The following is a 22,173-nucleotide window of genomic DNA, read 5'->3' on the forward strand; positions in this document are numbered from 1 at the left end:
CTGAGCCGAAGTCGGACACTCAAGCGACTAAGCCACCCAGGCGCCCCTCTCTGAATAAATAAATAAAATAAAGTCATTAAAAAAAAAAAAAAGCCAATACAATGTTGAAGGAGAACAGAGTTGGAGGGCTGACACTGCTCAATTTCAAGATTGAGTACGAAGTTACAGTATTCAAGACCTGTTTTATTACAGAACACACAGACGACTGGAGCAGAACCCAGAACCCAGCAACGAGAGACCCATATCAGTACGGCCGACTGATTTTTCAACAAAGGTGCAAAGACAGTACAACCAAGCATAGACAGTCTTTTCAACAGACCATCATGGAATAACCAGACTCCACATGCAAAGAAAAGAATCTAAACACAGACCTTACACCCTTCAATAAAACGAATGCAAAATGCATCATAGATCTAAGCATAAACCCAAAACTCTAAAACTCTTAGAAGATAACAAAGGAGAAAATCAAGCTGACCTTGGGAATGGCAATTACTTTTTAGATGCCACACCAAGGGCATGATACATGAAACGAAGAAGGAAGATGGGCTTCACAAAAATTAAAATCTCCTACTCGGAAAGGCAATGTCAGGAGAAGGAGGAGACAAGCGACACGCTGTAAGAAAATATTTACAAAAGACACATCTGATAAAGGACTGACTCAAATTATACAAAGAACTCTAAATACCGGGCCACAGACCGTACCAGACGGCTCACCAAAGTACACAGAGGGCCAGAGAGCCTGCAGGCAGACCACTCACGTCGCACATCAGGGAGACGCAGCTGGGAGACGGCGCCCCGCGCCCGCGAGCACGGCCAACGCGGGACGCCGGCGGGGACCAGGGCGGCAGGAAGGCTCGGGCTCGCTGACGCGGGCGCGTGGCGGTGCGGCCACTGGGGAGGGCAGGACGGGGCTTCCCACGATACTAGACACTTCCCTCACAACCAGCAACAGCGGTCTTTGTGTTTAAACGAAGGTGAACATGGAGCTCTATGGCGGCTCTCTTCCAGCTGATAAAACTCGAAAGCAACTAAGGTGTAGGTAAATGGGCGAATGAACCGGTCCATGCACACATCGGAGCATCATTCAGCGCTAAAAAGAAATGAGCTATCGAGTCATGAAAGACACGGAGGAAACCGAAACGCATCGGACTAAGTGAAAGAAGCCAATCTGAAAACACTACACACTGAGTGATTTCAAGTCTACGCCATCTTAAATAGGTGATGTGTGGAGACGATAAGAAGATCAGGGCTGAGGAGGGGAGGGTGTGGGTAAAACGGAAGGGCTGCAGAAGGGTTTATGGCAGTGAGATACTCTGTACGCTTAACACGGGTGCACCCCTCTCATCACCCGTCTCCCCAAACCTCCAGAACGTAGGCTACCAACACTGAGGCCTGATGGATTCTGGGTGGTTACTACATGTCACCCCAGACTATCGAGTGCAATAAATGTACCGCTCTGGGGAGATACTGGTGGGGGCGGGGGGGTTACATGCATATGTGAGGACACAGGGGGTATATAAGAAATTTCTGTATCATCCTCTTAATTTTGCTGGGAACCAAAAACTCTTCTAAAAATATTAAATCTTCTGGGGCACCTGGGTGGCTCAGTCAGCTAAGCTTCTGACTCTTGATATCGTCTCAAGTCATGACCTCACAGTTCATAGATCAAGCCCCGTGTCAGGCTCAGTCCCTGACAGTGAGGAATCTGCTTGGGATTCTCTCTCTCCTTCTTTCTCTGCTCCTCCCCTGCTCTCTCTCTCTCTCAAAATAAATAAATAATCATTAAAAAAATAGCTCTTTAAAAAAAACCGAATGTGTCCGATAAGCTGCTCCATAAGAGATGTGATTTTTACTACTCCTCCCTGAATGCCATGGTCACCACTTCTCTGCACAGAGCCCCTCGACACCTGACCACGGCTCAGCAGCACCATCCCCCACAGCCAGGGTGCCGTCCCGCCTCTTCGCCACTTCGAGAAGCCCAGGAGATGGAGCTCGCTGGACACGCGGGAAATGATACCCACTGAGCCAGGCAACCTTCGGTGGACGCCATCTGAGAGTCTACTCCTCTCCACATCACCAACTCAGGGCTGTCCCTTTTTCCATTAGAGAAGGAAGCTTTTGCTCTACATTCAAAATCCAAAAAAAAGGGGGGGACGGGGCTCAGTCGGTTAAACACTAGACTCTTGGTTTCAGCTCAGGTTGTGATCTCACTGTTCCTGAGTTCAAGCCCCAAATCGGGCTCTGTGCTAACAGCCTGCTTGGGATTCTCTCTCGCCCCCTCTCTTTCCTGGTAAGACCACCTGACTAGGCTCAGTATACACAGCTCGACAAGAATTTGCTTATTGAAGCTATTATTTTAGACAATTAAAGAATCGGTCAAGAATAATTTTTCCCACTCAAAACGATTCTATTTTATAAATGTGTATAGCGACTGAGATTTGGTATTCACTGAGAAAAAAGATACATCAGGGGCATCTGGGGGGCTCAGTTGGTGAAGTGTCTGACTTCAGCAGTTCGGGTCATGATCTCATGAGTCGTGAGTTCGAGCCCCATATCAGGCTCTGTGCTGACATCTCGGAGCCTGGAGCCTGCTTCCAGTTCTGTGTCTCCCTCTCTTTCTGCCCCTCCCCTGCTCATGCTGTGTCTTTCTCTGTCTCTTAAAAATGAAATGTTAAAAAAATTAAAAAATATATGCATTATACATTTTAGGCAATTACCTAAAAAATTAAGAAAAACTGTTGTGTATTCTATTCTTTAAAACCAAGTTATATATTCTTTTCAAATTATCCATTATTTAATCATTATAATATATAACACTTAAAATCTAGTAAGTAAACTATTAGCATCCATGTTTATTATTTAAGTAAACAGCAAAAGATTATTTTCGATAATAAAATATGGCAAATTAAAACTTCTGAGAGTAGTATGAAATGTCCTGCCTCTAAAATACCTTAACGGTAAAAACAATACAAAATAGCCCACAAAAACTTGCTTTATAATGGACAACTGTGAATTTTAATTAAAAGTTTATAAATATATCAACTCTCAAGTACAGTTATAGATTCAAGCCCTTCAGAAACAGAATATTTACCTCTATTTCTAAAGTTCTATCCATTTGACCTTTTTCTTTCAACAGGAGGTTACTTTCAAAGCTAAAGATGAAAAGGTGCTTTTTAAAAAGCGAATAAAGGTCCTTTTGCCTTACTATATGTTGGAGGGGTGCAGTAGAGAGAGATAAAGAGAAATGAAGTGAAATATTTGAAAAGGATTCCAAATCAACTATGTCTCAGTTTACCTCAATTTTCTTTCTAGGTAAAATCAGCTGCAGTATTTAACTTTTTTGATGATGTAACATCAGATGTAAAACCTACCAGGCAGGAGCTTATCTGACTTGTGTTAACAAATAGAAGCTTCTTTCACCAGGTTGCAGAAGTGAACACAACAAGGCCTAGTTAATAACTATTTAAGGAGGTTGTTCGCATTTTGAGCAGCTCTGATAAAGTGCTTTTGCACTTGGCCTCTTCTTCCTCTTACATAGCTTGGGCTCCAGCTTTTATTAAATGTAAGGAACTCAACAGCTTTGAAATTCAAAACCAACTACTTTTGGAAAACTACCTGTTTCCTATACCTCATTCTTTCATCCTATATTCTAGGGATGCTTAAATATCATCTTTTTTGAAGTTTAAAAAAAAAAGGTCAAAAACAGTTTTTTGAAAACTCTTAAAGCACTTTTAGACTGAGGCAACAAGTTTTGAGACGCCCTGGAGGGGGCCCCAAGCTGCTGGTTAGAGCAGGAACTGAAGTCGGTGGGAAAGAAGAGGGGAGAGGAGCAGAGGCAGCTCGGGAAGGCTCGGGAAGGCTGCGGGGTTAAGAGAACAGACTTTGGCCTGGCAAACAGGAGTTCAAAGTGTGCTAGCTGCCCACCAGCTAAGCCAGCCTTGGACAAATCAGCCAGCCTTTCCCAAATGTCTCCATGCTAAATGTGGTAACGCCACCTCTCCAAGCTGTCTGGGGACGACCTCAGAGAATCTTAGCACAGAGTCCACTGTATTATTATTCACCCGAGGTAGTTCAAAGTTCAAAGGGCAACAAGCACCACTGAAGAGTTCTGAGCAGAGAACACAGGGAGGAATGGACAGCAGAGGCGGAACTGGTGAAGATTAGGGAAGAGACAGTCTTAGCGAGGTGAATGACACGTCTGGGTGGGGCCTGAGCAAAGACAGGCAAGAAAAAGGAGTGGGTGGATTGAAATTCAAGGATTTCAAATTGATAGGAGGGGCACCTGGCTGGCTCCACAGAACCTGCACTCTTGATTTCAAGGTCCTGAGTTCAAGCCCCATGATGGGTGTAGAGATTACTTAGAAGTAAAACTTTAAGAATAAACAAATACATAAAATTGACAGGAAGTTGAGGCTCACTGGGGGTGGAGAAGGAAGAGTCAGAACAAAACCCAGCTTTTTTTTTTTTAATGTTTTATTTATTTTTGAGAGACAGAGAGAGAGAGTGTGAGCAGGGGAGGGTCAGAGAGAGAGGGAGACACAGAATCCGAAACAGGCTCCAGGCTCCTGAGCGGGCTGTCAGCACAGAGCCCGACACGGGGCTCGAACCCATGAACTGTGAGATCATGACAGATGAAGTCGGACACCTACCGATGGAGTCACCCAGGCACCCCCAAAACCCAGCTTTTGCATACCACCCATTTTCTGGGACAGGAGGGAAGAGAAGGTTTTAAGATACTACTGGGGGAGCTACAAAAAGCAGAAAGCAGTTAAAATGTAGCCTTGCTGGGTTTCATCTAGGTACGGAAGACACATTTGTGAACAATGGATTCTGGTTTCAAGTGCAACTAAGAAATCTGGATTTAAGATACAGACCCTGGGACCATTACTACGTACAGGCAGTTAATTGAAGCTATGGTCCTGGGGGTCACCCAAGAAGTACCGCCAGAGAAGACTGTTAAGGTCAGAATCCTATTAAATTTTAATATTTAATGGTTATAAAGAAGAAACATTTGCAAAGGACAGAGATCACAAAAAGAAGCTCAGGCAATTCAGTAAACTCGTGGGAAGAGTTTCAAGAAGGAAAAAGTTAACAGTGCTAAACTTTACTGAGAAATTAAATACATACTCAACAAAAATCCACTGATAGGGGAGGAAAGTGCTTATATTGGGGAGAAAATATAAAAAGTATAAAGAAGATAAATGGATCTGCTCCCTTTTACCACAAAGTTTCAAGTTCATTTTTTCTAATGACATCCAAACACAAAAAATCAGATTTAGTCAAACAAGTTCACAGATACATCAGTTAATAAACACTTCCTACAAAATTATCAAGAAAAAGTTACTTCCTAAAACATCTAGGGCGCCTGGGTGGCTCAGTCAGTTGAGCCTGGGACTTTGGCTCAGGTCATGATCTACGGTTCGTGAGTTCAAGTCCTGAGTCAGGCTGTGAGCCGTCAGCACAGATTCTACTGTGCTGGAGCCTGCTTCAGATTCTGTGTCTCCCTGTCTCTGCCCTTCCTGACTCACTCTGAAAAATGAATAAATGTTTAAAAAGAAATTAAAAAATAAAACAAAACACTGCAAAACTGTCAAGTCCCCTGTCCCACCGAAAAGAGAGACCTTGTAAACAGGAAGCCACTGGTTCCAGATTTCAAGTTTTACCAACTCACTGCCTATTACAATCCTTAAGTCAGCAGGGGAAAAATCACTGCATTCCCCCTGAATGGAGACTAACAACAGAAGCTTTGAATTTGAATGTAGTTAATAACTCCTCTAGATCACTTTTTTCCCAATCATTAAGGAATAAGACAGAGGTATTACCATTCTTATCTTGTCTCAACATTAGCTCATTTAAAGAGCTTTCTTCTCCCTTCTCCCTGTGAATGAAACCAACATACTATAAGGCTGTTCCTCCCTGGTTCTGTCCAGCAGAGCCCAGTACAGTAGACACTGCAGAGAGAGGGGTACAGATGATCACCTCTGTAAGCTCCAGTGTTTGTTTCTGGGGAACTAGAGGAGTGGGCAAGCCTCTGCCTGGGGTCCCCATTCAAATGTAATCCACGACTAAATCTGTAATCATTACTTTGACAAGTATCTTCATCTCTACCTAGCAGCAACAAGATCTAGCAAGACTGAAAAAAGTACATTTACTCAAATTCAGACAGAAGACAATATCCATGATCAAAATATTTAAGCACTAACACAAATTTTAAAATATTCAAGTGAGGCCCAAACAATGGTTCTGCTCATGAAGTATTTATGTGTATAAATCCTGACACCTGCACAAAGTTTAAATGCACAGAAAAATGTGTTTCACTGCAATTCTTTCACTAATTAAAACTGATGACTTAAGTTTTTCCCTTTTACTAAACGTTAGGAAACACGAGTGTCTGGAAAACTCAAAACCCTTTACCCGTAACAAACAAAATACACATTAAAAAAGGCTCGCTCCGCCCAAACACACACAATGACCAACAAAGCAACATCAGACTAGATCCGGAAGATGGAGAGACCATGCTACTAGCCGCTGAACTAAAAACCCACAGAAAATAAGTTACATTATTTAAACTGCAGCTGAACTAGACTGTTGGGGAGTCTGCATGGTCAACTGCTGTTGTTGCATCGGGGAGCCAGAGCTTGGCTCTCATTTATTAATCAAATCAGTATTTTTAGGAGGCCAATGCCTTATCCATTAGGCGACTATCAAATCAGTATTTTTAATTGTCTTGAATTTTGCTTTAAAACAACTTTTTAAGTTTGTCCTAGAACATCACTTAGCAAGTTCATAACCTGAGCAGTTACAGCCTCCCCCCTGAACAGAGCACAAGATCAGCTCTTAGTGGCAAACAAAGAGCCCCCCCCCCCCCCCGACAGAACAGGGGCCTGGAACTGTGCGCACACCGTCCTCCCGGCCAACTGAAAAGCTCGGAGATACCAGAAAGGTGCTCATATGCCATTTTAAAATGCAGATCTACACAAACTAACTCTGTTTCTCCAACCTACTGAAAACCCAGAGGTGACCAGGGGTCACAAGAGCAGGTGACAAGGGCAATGACAAAGGCCACCCGCACCCGTCTGGAGGCAGGGGTGTGGGACCCTCCGCAGCCCCTCTCAAAAACATCCCTCCGTGTATGGCTCCTGCGGGAGAACATTCCCTCTGTGGCGTGCTTCCCAGAAGCGCCTCCTACAAAACCCGGCCTCAGCAGCAGCACCAGCCGCAGCAGCGGGCAGGGTCCTTACATGACGGCGAGACCATGTAAGTAAAACACCCAACAAAGATGTAATTGTTCACTTATGCAGGTAAAAATGTTCCCACTTTTCTTCAGCTCATTTTAATGTCCAGAAAATGGATTTAGATTCATCTACATCTTGGATAATGGGATTAAAGTAAGTTATTAGTTTAGGCAGAAACGAGTCAGCAAACCAGAGAGCTTCAGAGGTGCACTCTAACAGAGCACTTAAGGGGCATCTCCCATGAGAGAAATACTGAAGCACATCCTGCTCGTGGCAATATACACCGGCATCACCTTTGTGAAAAGCAATTTGGCCACGGAGTGTTCATGTCCTTTGACCCAGGTGAGCCCACTGGGGACTTTTCCAAAAGAAAAATAATCTTGGGGGGGGGAAAAGAAAATCTTTTTAAATGTACAAACAGAAGTCTATTTAACACAATACTATTTAAAATGGTGAAAAATTAGGAACAATCTAAATATAATACAGGCAAAAGGTAAATTAAGGTCTTACTAACCTAAAAGAATGATAAAATTAAAACAATTTTAACAAATGATACAGTTTAGTGAAAAAATATAAAACTGCACTAATTTGCAATTATGGGAAAAACACAAGAACTTGGCAAGATACAGAAGAAAAAAAATAACAGTACCACACAACCATCTTCCTATAGGTATTGTGGGTGACTTCTCCTGATTTTATCATTATTATTATAATATTGTTTAAGCAACGATAGACTAGAGCAGCCCTAATTAAATCGCTTTGCCTGGACTGAGGGTGTAGCACAGCAAATGCAATCATACTGGCTGAAAAGCTGGGCGGGCCCTCCGCCTATGATTCAAATGGACTTTTACACCCTGATTTCTAGGAGATCAAAGAGCAAAAAGGTCAAGAAAATACTCTGGTACTGAAGCGTACTATAATTATTTCACAAGTAAAAAAGTGTCCATAGGTTCACAGATACTTTTTAAAAAGTTTCGATAGCCTACCTATAGCTTTTAAAACTCTAAATCTACCCATTTCCTGTTTCAAAAGAGTGCCTCTTACCTCTACCCTGAAAGAAAGGAAGTTTGAATGGAGGAGAAAGCAGTTTCCCCTTGTTCTACAGAGTGCACTCAATGAGCTCCTAGAAAACAAGATTCCAAGCATTCTAAACTGCCAAACTTAAACTGCACTGAAGTTTGGGGGGGGGGGCGGGTCTGGGAGTGAAAAAGGGGACTCAGAAGGTGGCACTTGAGTCCCTGCGAAACCAGAAAGGTGCGCCCACCGCAGGTGCCTCTCCGGCACCAGCACCCAAGTTTACGGAAAATGACCCGCCGCAGACCTCAAGATGTCACTCCTAAAACCGACAGCCGACTGCTCACACGTCCAGCCCCAGCGAAGCCTGTGGCCGGAGAGGACTCTGACCCACGATCGCAGTGACAATTTCTGAACTAAACATCATGGTAAAACAAAGTCAAGTTTGATTCTCTCAACACCTATTTCCTGTGCAAACAGCCCTTTTGTTCTGCTTCCCTGCTTGATTTTAATGTTCGGTTTGCGTCGGAAAACGGCCACAGTGACAAAACCTAGCATACACAGCAGCGTACAGGAGCAAGAGCGTAAAATAAAGGATTATTAAAAGATCGGAACAGAAATCCTACCCACAAAACCTGCACAATTTTCTGTTTGCTTCCCCTCAGATTAACTTCACTGGAAGCTGTGCTCCGCCGCAGCCAAGCCTGGGCCGCGAGCCCCGCCCTCTGCGCCGCTACTGGCCGAGGCCAGGCCGCCCCGCCCCCCCGGCCGGGCCCGGCGCTGTGATTGGCTGTGGCCCACATCCATTATCCTAAAGAACTTTTCCTCGCTAGCAGGTTCGGCTGCGCGCACCAAAACCCCCTGATAAGCTGGTTTCTTAAAGAAACAGGAGGTAGTGTTTCAGTTTTCCCATCACATCCTGTTTGCTTACTCTTTTGTCTAGGCAAAAAATAAATACGCCAAGTAACAGCAGCGAACATCTGACAGAAGGAGCTTTAATTTGCAGTTTAGCGACTATCTGTTTAAACACAATGCTTTTAGCCTAAATCATGGTGTATTTCTACAGAGCCATGAAGGTAAAGTTATGATTTATAAGACAGACTCCTTTTTCAGTAGAATTCTCATTTTGTCTGAAATTTTTAAAGTGGCAACAGAAAATCCACTGCAAAATTCTGCTAAAAAGAAAATAGTATTTTCTCTAAGACTTAAAATACCCTGATTTAAGGCATGTAAAATTGGAAAATATATGGCACTAAAATCCTAAACGCAAAATAGCTCTAAGTTACCAAATTCACGGATACACATTCTCAGCATCACAACAAAGTAAACATTTTGGTGACATCAAACCCTGATGTATCTACCTAAAAGGAAGGAAACACGGAAGCAGAAATACTATTTCATGGCCACCGCGGGGCCACCACCAGCTGACATCCACAAAGGGGAAAGGCAACCTGCTCGAATGACACATCCCTGTGCAAAGTTTGGGAAGACTTAAGTTGCCTTATATTTAAAATTACAGTTCCCTTTTTTAAAAAAGCAGACGCGATTCTGCACCCACCTTGAGCATTAGTTAACTCAAGGGGGCAAGGGCACCCTAAGGTGTATACGCCTCTGAAAACACCAAGTCACATTAAATGTTACCTCCAGGCTCTACCAACAGGCTATAGAAGCACTCGGATTTTTCAAAAAGACCTACTGTGACTTTATACATTGCTAAGAGTGCTATATTTCACTATATTTAAATTAGAACTGCTAATGTTTTAGTAGCTTGGCCCATCAAATATTACTGTCATTAATCCTTACCTGACTGAATACCACTCAACTTGTTCAGTAAAGTGTAATTTTCACCTCTACCAAAAATTGTAGCAGATTTATGAAAAAAGCCAAAAACAGTGAAGCAAATTAAAGTGGTTTCTTCTTAAAAATACTTCCAATAAGTTTACATAACAATTTTTTAAATTAAATGTACAGTTTTCAAAGTTCAGAATCTTGCAAGCATTATTCCTCAAAGAAAATCCATACATTACCACAACACAAAGCCAACGACCTTGTTTTGAACACAAAGAGAAGTCTGTACGAAACTGAAAATGCACATAACTGCAACAAGACATGAATATGGAGGAACACCCTGAAGAAGTCCAAACAGCTGCATCATCTATGATGCCTTTTAAGTGGACAAATTGAAAGAGCCAATTCACAGAGGCCTAGTCCCAAGATCCTTTGCAAGGATTCACCGCTTTGAATGCCCAGTACTTCACAAGTCAAGTTCAGGTTTTCTTCCCACTGTGTGGACATTCTTGCAAAAGAACACTGGAAGCAGATGAGGTACAGGAGCAAATAACAGAAAGGGGACATAAATCGAGTTACAGCATGAAACTTGGAAACATTTTAGATGGCCAAAATTTGACAGGGTTATAGAAAGAGACGGCAAACATTTAAATCTTAAAATGCGGCAAGCATAAAATCAGTACACAGTTACAGAAACCAAAAAATCTTTGCTCTGACATCAATTTTTCACTTCAGAGATAATTTGTATAAAATAGACACACTTGGGCCCCTCCCGATCTATAACCAATAAAGAGATATGGAGTTGGTTATGTCAGATTGTTCAAAGATCTCTAGGGCCTACTTGGAAGAACTTCGTGGTGACTGTGAAGTTAAAAATACACGTTAAAACTACGGGGATTTTGCTCCATTTCTCAACCAGTAGCAGAAGAAAACAGCAAAATTAAATCAAAGGAAAGCAATACCACGACAGAGGTTATCTGAAGACAATACTGCTTCCCAGGAACAAGAGGCTTCCCTCATCGCACGTGACAAGACCACTTTGAACACGGAGTACCCAAAGGGCACACTGTGTACTCCTGGTGGGGGAGAAGCTCAGAAGCCTCCCCAAACCTACCAACTCTGACAACAGAGTGAGAGGTAAGCAACCAGAACCACCAGGTCCCACCTCGCTTTAACAAGACCCTAAAGCAGCAGCGCCCAGATTAACCTCTGGCTGGTACAGGGCACACAGGGGGAGCGCTTTCTTAGGGTCTTAAGGGGCTGAGAATAGCTCAAACTGCTCTTCATACAACAGAAAGTAATCCTTGGCGTGGTCCCTGGACACCAACAGGCAGGCTTATGCTGTAGCTGATGAAAGGACCAGCTTGACATTCTCAGAGCATGACCGGGCCACCTAAGACATCGTCTCAAAACCACTATCTAACAGAGAAAAAAAAATTGCTAAAAAAAATATTTCCCTGACAAGTACACACTGCTTACAAAAGTGGGGCGTGCATCTGAGTTTGCAACTCCTGACGTGCCTTCTGTTCATGGAGGGAACACAAGGCAAGGTGAGCGAGGGCAGCGGGGGTGGGGGGGGGAGGGAAGGGGGGGTATAGTAAGGGCCATTCATCAAAGTACTAAACACAGAGGGAACCTTAAGGAGACAAGTGGATAGGAAAGCACAAAACAAGCTGAGATATCTTTCTAGAAGACAATACATTGCTTTGTTTTAAATCTAATGGGATAAACAAGGTCACCCATAAATGTAAAACAAAAAGAAACAGGGATCACAATGTCAGGACCAAGGTTTAAATAAAGGCAAGAGCAGTCACGTGGTACTTGACTCTCAAGATTGAATAGCTGCAACTCTTCACGTGCCAAAGAACATACCCCAGATGACTGAAGGAAACTGCCAGACACAGAAAATGATGGAAAACAGACTGGCTGACTTGTAGGTTCCCTCTCTCCTTAGCAGCCTAAGCTAGAAAAAAAAATAAAGACAAAGAGATAAATGATCCACACTAATGACTAAGATTAACTTTTATACAGCTGTCAGAAGAAAAGCTGCTTTTCACAATAGTCATGGGAAAATTTTAAAAATCCTACTCGCAGACAACTAGCAATTGTGAAAAGCACAAGGTGAGCAGGTAACATCCTCAGACGATTATAAAGTAATGTTCAAAGTCAATACAAAGCTTATTAACTCATCAAACATTCTGAACACCTACTACGTGCTGGGCACCACGAGCTGCTGTGGACGCCTCGTGGAACTGTCCCTCCCCTGGAGGCTCAGGGTCCAGAGTCTGACCTCTGCTGTCCAACAGGGATGTCACGGGAACCACAGCGATTTCGGCTTTCTAGGCGCCACATTAAAACATCAAAATAGTTCAATTGTAGTCCCATATGCGCCTTAACACAAACCATATAAAATGGCATCACTTTGATAAGCAGTCATTTTTAAAACTGAAGTTGTCTTTTTTTTGTACTACAAAGCAAGTTCATATTTCATACTTACAGACCAACCCAGACTTGCCATATTAACAGCCAGTAGCCACTTAAACTTGGCTCTGCTGTCCAACACAAGAGCCACCAGCCACGTACGGCCACCGCACCTGGTGTGTTACAAGAGTGACTGAGGAACTGAATGTTTGCTGTTACTTATTTTAATTGATTAAAATAACCACAAGTGGCTATCTACCAGATCGGAAATAACAGCTCTGGCGGAAGAAACAGACACTAAATGACACAAATCCCCCAACAGACACTAAATAAAACGAATCACACCCACTTAATGAATTGCAGTTATTACAAATGTTTGCAGAGGAAACGTCCGATAGGGAACGAGTAAATACAGCCAACGGAAGGGCTACAGCTCACTTGGCAGCTCCAAGGAAGGAGCCTTCAAGGAACTGGCGGCTAAGCAAAAAGGCAGGGCCTACGGAAGGCCTCGAGCGGAGGGAACCTGAAAACACAGGACAGACAACGGAGGAGGGCAGCAAGCGGGAGACCCGCTAACGTCCTGGGACGACACCGGCCCGGGTCCCAGGATGCAGACAGGCCAGCAAGGCCGAGCGGGAGCAGTCCGTCCAGGACACAACGCAAGTCCCCCAGGCGGTCCCCGCGGTCCCCCGCCCGCCCAGTGGGCTGCAGTCACGCTGACCTCGGGTCGGGCCCTCCCGGTGCCAGGGGCTCCCTGTGCTCGGAAGCCTCCTCCAGCTCTTTCGGATCTTAGAAGTCCGAGTCACAGTTCCAAATTCCCCATGGGACAGGCTTCGGGCTCAAAACTATTTACGAGGCAATTCCGACTAAAAAATTTTGCAAAAGAAATTCAGTGTATTGCCATTATTATTATAATAATAATAATTATTATTACTATTATTATTTTTATTATTATTTTACTGTTCTGGAAAACTCGGGAAGCTAAAGAAAACTCCCCAAACAAACCTTGGTACCACGTGAAGCTTAAAGGTTACATCCTCACAGACACATTCTCAGGGCATCCAATCACCCCTTCCAATCTCTAGCAGCACACCGAATTTCTTTCCTGCCCAGTACCGGTCGGACTCCAGAAATTCTTGATTCGTTGGTTTGTTGATAACCTAGCTTTACCGATGACCGGAGACCGTGAGCTCCGTGAAAGCGGAGGCCCGGAGACCGTTGGCGGCGGCGGCCTCAGTGCCATGCACCCCGCCCCCAGGCCAGCAGGGAGCACCTGCAGGGAGGACTGGTAAGTAAATATTTACATGTGTTATGTGTCACGACATAAAGACCATAGCTAAAGCTATACTCAAAGGAGAATTTAATAGCACTGAATTTTATTATAAAACATAAAACATTAAGTATAGAAATACAGTTTATGTTTTTAATTTAAAAACTCAAAACCCCCCAAAAAGTGAAGACCCTAAGGAATCAACTAAAAATCTCAGGAACAAAGCAACAGCTAAATATTGGGGGAGGAAACAGGAGGGAGACTTACAGCAACAAAATGAAAACACATTATTACACCCAATTACTAAAACAATGTGCACTAGAATCAAAACTTAATATTAAATAGAAGCTAAAAAGAACCAAGTATATATATGCTTTCAGTATATGATAAAAGTAGCTTTATTTCAAGGCAACAAGGAAAAGATTTTTGTTATTAGGGCAAGACAACTGAGTAATTCTTGAGGGAAAATAAGAGAAGTTATTTCACTTCACGTATTATGTCAAAACAAGTCCCAGGTGAACAGAAAGAGGTAGATGTGAAAATGAAACCATATAAGGACTAGAAGAAAACAGTTATCTGGGCAGGAGAATCCATTAAGTATGAAAGTAAAGTAGAAGCCATAAAAAGAAAGTATTAACATAAACTTCTTAAAAGGTAAAAACTCAAGGTAAAAAAAAAAAATACCGTAAGCAAATAAAAGGGAAATGAAGAGCCAGGGAAAATATGTGTGACAAAACACTGCATCCTAAATCTGTGAAAGAATAAAAAGGCATCGCAAAGATAAACCACCACCCCAAATGAGTAGAAGACAAATCAGGAGATATAATACCCACCACTCCGCTCGTCATCATAATTAAGCTAAGAAGTACATCACAAATCTATGAAAAGAGAAGGCACGAAAGAAAATCATCAAGTGTTGGTGAAGATGTGGAGAAGACATGCATTCTCTCATATTTTTGGTAAACTTTACACTAATTTGGCCAACTGTATATTACAATGCTAGTTAAATGTTTAAAGTAAGATTTGGCAATATTTATAAAAATACAAAAAAATGTTCACATGCTTTGATTCAGTAATATTAAGATGGATAAAATCCTAAAGAAAGATGTAGAAAGACGTAGCTCGTAACAGGGTCTTCAGCACACAGTAACGTGGCAGGTGACAACCACAGGAGGAGAAGATGGCATGGCGTGGGCCCTCACAGAACCCTGTTGCTACGCGTGAAGTCAAAGACCAGAACCAAACCAACCACATCAGATGACAGGCTCACGGAGCTGAGCAGCCCAGTGGGCAGGGGCTGTGGCCCGAGGACATCGCTGGAGGAGTGACATTTGAGCAGAAAGAGGAGGGAGTGTGTGGCAAAGGGATCTGCAACAATTGTGAAGCCAGCGACTCGGGGCGCTCAGCCAGTCGGAACAGATAAGGGCAGCGGCGGCGGTGTGGGACTCGGGGACACGGCCGGCCTTCTCGGGCAGCACCGTCCCCACAGCTGTGCGTGCTCGGGCAGCACCGTCCCCACAGCTGTGCGTGGCTCAGCGCCCGAAACAAGTCCCAACTGCATTTCACGTTGAAAATATGCATTGGATTTTGAAGACAATCTTAAAAAAAAGTTAAGTAAAATATCTCATCTACGACTTCTTATGTTGATCACTTATTGAAATCATAATATTGTGGGTTAAGCAAATTACATCTGACCTGTTTCTCTCCTTTTTTAACGTGGCTATCAGGAAATGTATTACTTATGTGGCTCCCGTCATATTCCCACGGGACATTAGTGCTCTAGGGTAAAGGTGCCACACATTTCAACTTTCTGTCGTGTACTGAAAGTCACCGGAGGGCGGTGAGCCTCTGACGTGCACACGTAAATCACTGCTGTCCACAGGAGTAGCGCCCAGACTCCAGGACAGCGAGCACTGGGGCACGGATGCCACGCAGATGACTACGGTGTCACCTTGTGCACAGGAGAGGTGCGGAGACAGACCACCTTTGGGGTAGGCCGTGAAGGTGGGGGCAGCCCAGTGCGCCTTACAACTAAACTCTCACCTGTTCTGAGGATCCACAAGCAGAAAGGCTGGCTGGGGGTGCACCGGCCCAAATGGTAACAACAGTTATCTATTCTTTGTAACTTTCTATTTCTTCTGAAAGTTTGGGGGGGGGGGGGAAGACACTTTGTCCTAAATACAAAAGTGAGGCTTTTTTAAAGCTTTTAAGGAGGACACATAAAACACCCTGCCAAAAAAGCGCACCATGCTGTCCTCAAGCTGCACCTGCTGGTCAACAAGCCACCAGTACCGCGTCCTTGAAGACAAGTCACGGGAAGCCATCCCGCACTCATGGTTCCCCGGCAGGAACGGCTCGCTAACTCGGGGAGCGCGTGGCCAGCACCCGGCTCTGGAAGCACACCCTGGGGCACCCGCAGCACTGGGGCTACGGAACCACAAAGAACATAAATGTGTGGTGAACTCATCCTCACACCCGGCATACATCCTCCTCCTAAGACTTCGCACAGGATACTCTTTGCGACCCCACGGAAGAGCCGGGGCCGCAACCTCTTCCCGTGGAGGAAGCCTCTACCATCCGACAGGGGCTCCCCTTGGCCCAAGTCCGCGGGGCTGGGGGGGAGAGTCAGGACGGCTCTGTCCTACAGGAGCTGCTGGGGAGGGAAGGCTGCGCAAACCCGCGGAGGTCACGCGGGGCGGGGAGGCCCAGGGCGCTTTACTGCCCCGCAGCCAAGTGGTTTCCTACCCATTTACTTTTGCACCGAAAGGGCAGCCGAGCCTGGCTTCCCGCCCTGCGGTTCCGAGGGAAGCGGTCCTGCAAGCTGGGTTTCTCCCGCACGCGTCCACAAAGTGCTGGCCGATCACCGGGGCTACGAATCTACGGGTAAAATACACCTGCCTTCCCCCTGACTCCCTGCACCCCCTAACGCGCCCGTTCACCCCAGAGACGCCCTCGGGCTCGGGCACCAGGAGCCGGAAAACAGGAAATGCTCCTGAGAGTGTGGCTGCTGACAGCCCAGCACAGTGAAAACCACGTTCCAGTGCCGGTAATACGGGACACGGACACATTACAGTGAAGACACGATGGACGGTCAAGCTTAACACAAAAGTAACCTGGGCGCCTGGGGGGATCAGTGGGTTGAGCATCCGACTTCGGCTCAGGGCTTGACGTCACGGTTCGGGGGGTTCGAGCCCCGCGTCTGGCTCTGTGCTGACAGCTCGGAACCTGGAGCTGCTTTGGATTCTGTGTCTCCCTCTCTCTCCGCCCCTCCCCCACCTGTGCTCTGTCGCTCTGTCTCTCAAAAATAAACATTAAAAAATTAAAAAGAAAAAAAAAGCAGCGTGGACGACCGGCTGCTAGAGCACACACCTGCGGGAGGCGGAGAAGCTGGGTGATAAACACCGAGCGGACCGGACTGATGCCGCAGGGGGGAGGGCAGAGCAGATAAGAGACTCGGGGGCAGATCCAAGTTCGGTTCCGGTTTTCGGTTTGGGAGCGACGAGTCCAGAAGTTTCTTCTCTGAACGGAGTCTTTCCGTACTTTTTCCCCCGCTTCTCAGAAGACGGCTCTGCCGAGCGTTAACCGCTGTGCGAAGGGGCGTCCACGCGGGACCGGGCGCCTGCGAGCAGCTGGGGCGGCCGCACGCCCGGGGGCCGGTCACCGGGGCCCCCGCGACAGCCCCTGCACCCCCGCACTGGCGGCCGGCGCCCCGGCACCCCTCACTCTATCGCAAAACGCCGACGGAAAGAAGCGGAGAGGCAGCCGGTGTGGTAAAGTCAGCTGTGCCCATTTTGCAGGAACGGAGCGCTTCCCCCCCCCCAAGTGCGGATCGCGGCCCTGCGGTCACTAACCGCCCCCCCCGCCCCCCGCCGACCCCGGCGCCCCCGGGGGTGTCACACGACCGGCACACCGCGCCCCTGCCCGGCCCCCTGCACGCCACCGACACGCCGCTGCGGGGGAGGCGCGCTCGGGACCCCCGCCCCGGGGCCGCGTCGTGACAGGCGGGACCCCCGCCCCCGGCCCCGGGGCCGCAGCAGGTGGACGCCCGCGCCCCCGGGACCCCCGCTCCCCAACTGCTCGGTACCTGGTCGGGGGTCCGCAGGCTCAGCCCCCGGCCCGCCCCCCGCCCTCGCTTCCGCCCTCCCGCTCTGGAGAGCCGCGGCCGCGCCTCAGCCGCGCCTCAGCCGGTGGGGGAAGGGAGCGGCCCGGCCCGGCGCCCCCGGCCCCCGACCCCCGGCCCCCGCCCCGCCGCTCACCTGGCGGCGGCCTTTCCCGCCTGCCGCGCTGCCCGCCGCCGCCGGTCGCCGCCGGAGAGTGGGGACAGGTGAGGCCGCCGAAGCCCTGCTCGCCCCGGCTCCGCCGCCGCCGCCGCCGGCCCTCCGTCCGCTGTTTATTAAACTTTTCTGTTTGGTTGTTCGGCCTGTGACGCGGCCGCGGGCCGGAGCTCCGCGATTGGCCGGCGCCCGGCGCTGACGCGACGCCCCGCCCGCCGCCTAATTATTACCGGCCGGGCGGGGCCTGGCGCGCGGGGGGCGGAGCCGGGCCCGCAGCGCGCGGCGATTGGCCGGCGCCCCGCGCGGAGCCGCTCCCCCGCCCGCGCTTCCGAACTTGGCTCGGGGGCGGCCGGCGCGCCGCAGGTTGGGGCGGGGAGGGGGCGGGGCCGGCCGGCCCCTCCGCCCCCCTCGAGGGGCGTGGCGAGCTCCTGCCCCTCCCGCGGCGCCGGGACGCGTGTGCCCTCTCTGCCAGCTGTGCACGAGGTGACGCGGGGCGGCCCCCCGTGCGGCCGCGTGCCCTCCGCCCCGCCAGCGCACGGCCTGAGGTCTGGGGGCGCCGGCGTGCCGAAGCGGGGGCGGCTCGGCGCGCGTGCACGCGGGGGCCCACGCACTTGCCCGCGACCCCTCTGAGACCCCGCCCCGCGGAGCGGCGCGGGCGGCCCCCGCAGCGCCCCAGCCCTCCCCCCGGGCGCCTGGGCTGCCCCAGCCTGAGTCCCAGGCCGCGGCCCCAAGGCCTTCAGCCCCACCTTGAGGGAGGGTCCGGTCTGTTTTCAGATCTGATGTTTTATTCTCCGTGAATTTTTTGCATTACTGTGGATGTTCAAAAATACAATATTTGGGACGCCTGGGTGGCTCAGTCGGTTAAGCGTCCGACTTCGGCTCAGGTCATGACCTCATGGTTTGTGGGTTCGAGCCCTGCGTCAGGCTCTGTGCTGACAGCTCACAGCCTGGAACCTGCTTCCGATTCTGTGTCTCCTTCTCTCTCTGACCCTCCCCTGTTCACACTGTTTCTCTCTCTCTCAGAAATAAATTAAAAAATTAAAAAAAAAACAATATCAGAATCCTAGTATCTTAACGACTGAGCTTTTTGGTGCTGTTTACAATGTAAGCTTGAAGTGAGTACCTCGCTGTCTTCCTCCCAGTGGGGTCTCACTTTGTGGAGAAAAATGTTGGCGGGGCTGGCAGTGTAAAGGTTAGGTCTCTTGCAGCAGGTCTTGGGGATAAGACGCGGTTAACCATTAAGATGCCCGCCGGAAAGGCTTCAAGGAGGAGGTGGCCTGCATTGGCTTTGCACTCTGCATAGGGCCTGGCCATGCTGGGATCCCAAAGCAGCGTTTGCCTGCTCTCCTAAAGAGGCTGGAAGATACAGTTCGGAGTTGGAGAACAGGGTGATGTGCTGTGGGGTGACCGATGCTTCAGAGCGAGGTGAAGAAGGTCCAAAAACCCGCTCAGACACATTTTTGGCTCAGTGACGTTGAGCAGTTCCCATAACCTCCCTGGGTCTCAATTAGTTTGGGAAAGATCCGTGAACGGAACAAAGATTTTTCTTTGTTTTGCCTTCACCAATTTTTCTTTCTAATAGAGGAGATACAAGTAAAACACACGGTACGTTTCCGTGTTGTTAGAAGATGGTTCGGGGCTCCTGGGTGGCTCGGTTGGTTAAGGGTCCACCCAGGTCGTGATCTCACAGTTCACGAGTTCGAGCCCCACGTCGGGCTCTGTGCCGACAGCTCAGAGCCTGCCTCAGATTCTGTCTCCCTCTCTCCCTGCAAATCCCCTGCTCGTGCTCTGTCTCTCAAAAATAAATGAAAACATTAGAAACAAAAAAAGATGGGAAGAGGTAGAGACGGAAGAAAACACAGAGGGGCAGGTGGCAGTGTTAAGCACGGTCGTCAGCATAGGTGGGGTCTGAACAGAATTGTGAGGGGGGAGACCTATGAATAACCGGGTGAAGAACATTCCAGACTGAGAGCAATGGGAGCACCGGCCTCGAGGCAGGTGAGCTGGGAGGGAGGCTGCGGCCTTGAGCACTGGGGACGCAGGCGTACCTACCCCTGGGATCACTGGGCCACTTGAGGGAGTGGTAGCCTGTTTTCCGGAAGGGATGCGCTGTGTCACATTCGCAGGGGCAGGGAGTGAGGGGCCCAGTTTCTGCACAGCCTTGACCACACGGCTTCCCGTCTGTCTTCCAGGTTACGGCCCGCCCCAGTGAGGACAGGGTCTGGTGGCTGTGATTGCGTTTCCCTGAGGCCAGTGATGTTGGGGGTCTTTTCACGTGCTTAGTGGCCACATGTGGATCCTCCGTGGAGACATGTCTATCCAGATCCTTTGCTCATGTTGAAATCGGGTTCTTTGTCTTTTATTTTGGGGATGTAAGAGTTCTTTACGTACTCTGAACACGAGTGCCTTATCGGATATGTAATTGGCAAATATTTTCTCTCATTCGTGGTGGGTCTTTTCACTTGCTTGATGGTATCATTTGAAGCATAAAAGCTTTTAATTTTGCCTTCTCCTTTTATAAGTGCTTCTCTCCCCAACCTCACATTAGCCACAGATTTGACTGATCCTACCTTAGAAATGTTTCTGAAGTGTACCCCCCACTGCCCTGTAACCCCCTTATTATTTCTCACCTGAGCGTAAGCAGGAGCCGCCCATCCCATCCTCTCTTCTCGGCCCCACCTGGGGGGCTCTCCAGCTGCTTCCAGAAGGATCCCCCTGAAACACAAATTGAGCAGGTCCGTCCTCTGTGGGCTCCACATCCTCCTGGCACAGGCCTCAAGCTCGTCCAGTAAGAGTGCCCGCAGCATTTAACACGCTCAGGCTGCAGGGCCGTGACCCCGACACCGTGAATCGGAATCTCCGGGGCGTGAGCCTACGCGTCTGGGTCTCGTAAGCCCTCAGGTGACTTTTATTCTCTCAACAACTTCGCCTGCACCAGGGGTTCTGAGCCAGGGGTGATGCTGTTCCCCAGGGGCCATCTGGCACTGGCTGGAGACGTTTTCGGTGGTTACGCCTGGGGCGGGGGGCAGCTGTCACCCAGAGACACCCCAGGTGCCCAGGGCGGCCCCCCACAGAGAACCGGCAGCCCCGGATGTCACTGAAGGTGAATTGAGAGCCCTGGCCGTGTTTGTGGGAGTTGAAATACACATGCATGTGAGTCTACCTGATTGGTCCCCGCCTCTACGGAAGGTCTGTGGCTCTGTAAGGACCGTCCCCGAGAACGACGACATACTCTTTCTCAGATTCTGAGGCTGCTCAGGCCGCTGGCCTTGACCACTGAATGTGCTGCTGTACTCCGCCCGCCCGTACGGGAAGGTCCCAAGACCCACCCAGATTCAAGGGCAGGGAGATAGATCCTTCTCTTTAAAGCAGGGAACTTGCAAAGACTTTGTGGCCTTGTTAATTCAGCAGCAGCCTTCCTGTTGGCGCTGCCTAAGGGCCCACCTCCTGTCACCTGGGGGGGGGGGGGGGGGGCCCTGCCAGGGCCAGACCAGAATCTGAGGCTCTGGGCGGTGGGGGGGAGGGGAACGTGCCCCTGGAACCTTCTCAGAGACCGTGTCAGGACCAGTGTCCCTCCTCCTGACTTTGCATCAGTCTAAGCCAAAGGTTCTGAGATGTTTTAGTCCCAGGACCCTCGCACACTCAGCAATTATTGAGCACCACGGGGCGCCTGGGAGGCCCAGTCGAGTGTCCAACACTTGACTTCAGCTCAGGTCATGATCTCAGGGTCATGGGAATGAGCCCCGAGTCGGGCTCTGTGCTGACCATGGAGCCGGCTTGGGACTCTCTGCCCCTGCCCCGCCCCTCTGCTTCTCTCTCAAAAATAAATATTTAAAAAAATTATTGAGGACCAAAGAACTTTTATATGTTGGCTACATCTATAAATATTTACTGTATTAGAAATTAAAAATAAGATATTTTAAAAATAAATATTAGTTTATTTAAAAAATAGTAAGAACAACCCTTTTAGATGTTAAGAAAAACATGTTTGGGGCACCCGGGTAACACAGTCGGTTGACTGCCTGACTCTTGGTTTCAGCTCAGGTCATGATCCAAGGTCATGGGATTGAGCCCCACATTGGGCTCCAGGCTGGGCGTGGAGCCTGCTTGAGATTCTCTCTCTCTCCCTCTGCCTCTTTCTCGCTCACATACTCTTTCTCTCTTTCTAAAA

At 48.3% G+C, this 22,173-nt stretch overlaps 1 protein-coding gene across 4 annotated transcripts in view; it reads right to left on the reverse strand.

Annotated features, from left to right (window-relative positions):
• ZFAND6 (zinc finger AN1-type containing 6) overlaps nucleotides 1-18,121 on the reverse strand; it is a 71,098-nt gene extending 52,977 nt beyond the window's left edge. For 2 of the 4 annotated variants that reach the window (XM_039216621.1, XM_039216606.1), the window contains exon 1: nucleotides 17,985-18,121. The gene's annotated coding sequence lies outside the window, so the exon portion shown is untranslated. Of the gene's footprint in view, nucleotides 1-8,875; nucleotides 8,955-17,984 lie in introns of those variants that run through there. The other 2 variants (XM_039216632.1, XM_039216613.1) reach the window with 2 other exon arrangements.
• Nucleotides 18,122-22,173: the final 4,052 nt, after the last annotated feature.

The sequence above is a fragment of the Hyaena hyaena genome, unplaced genomic scaffold (genome assembly GCF_003009895.1).
Source record: "Hyaena hyaena isolate Hyena2069 unplaced genomic scaffold, ASM300989v1 scaffold_13, whole genome shotgun sequence".
Taxonomy (NCBI): Eukaryota; Metazoa; Chordata; class Mammalia; order Carnivora; family Hyaenidae; genus Hyaena; species Hyaena hyaena.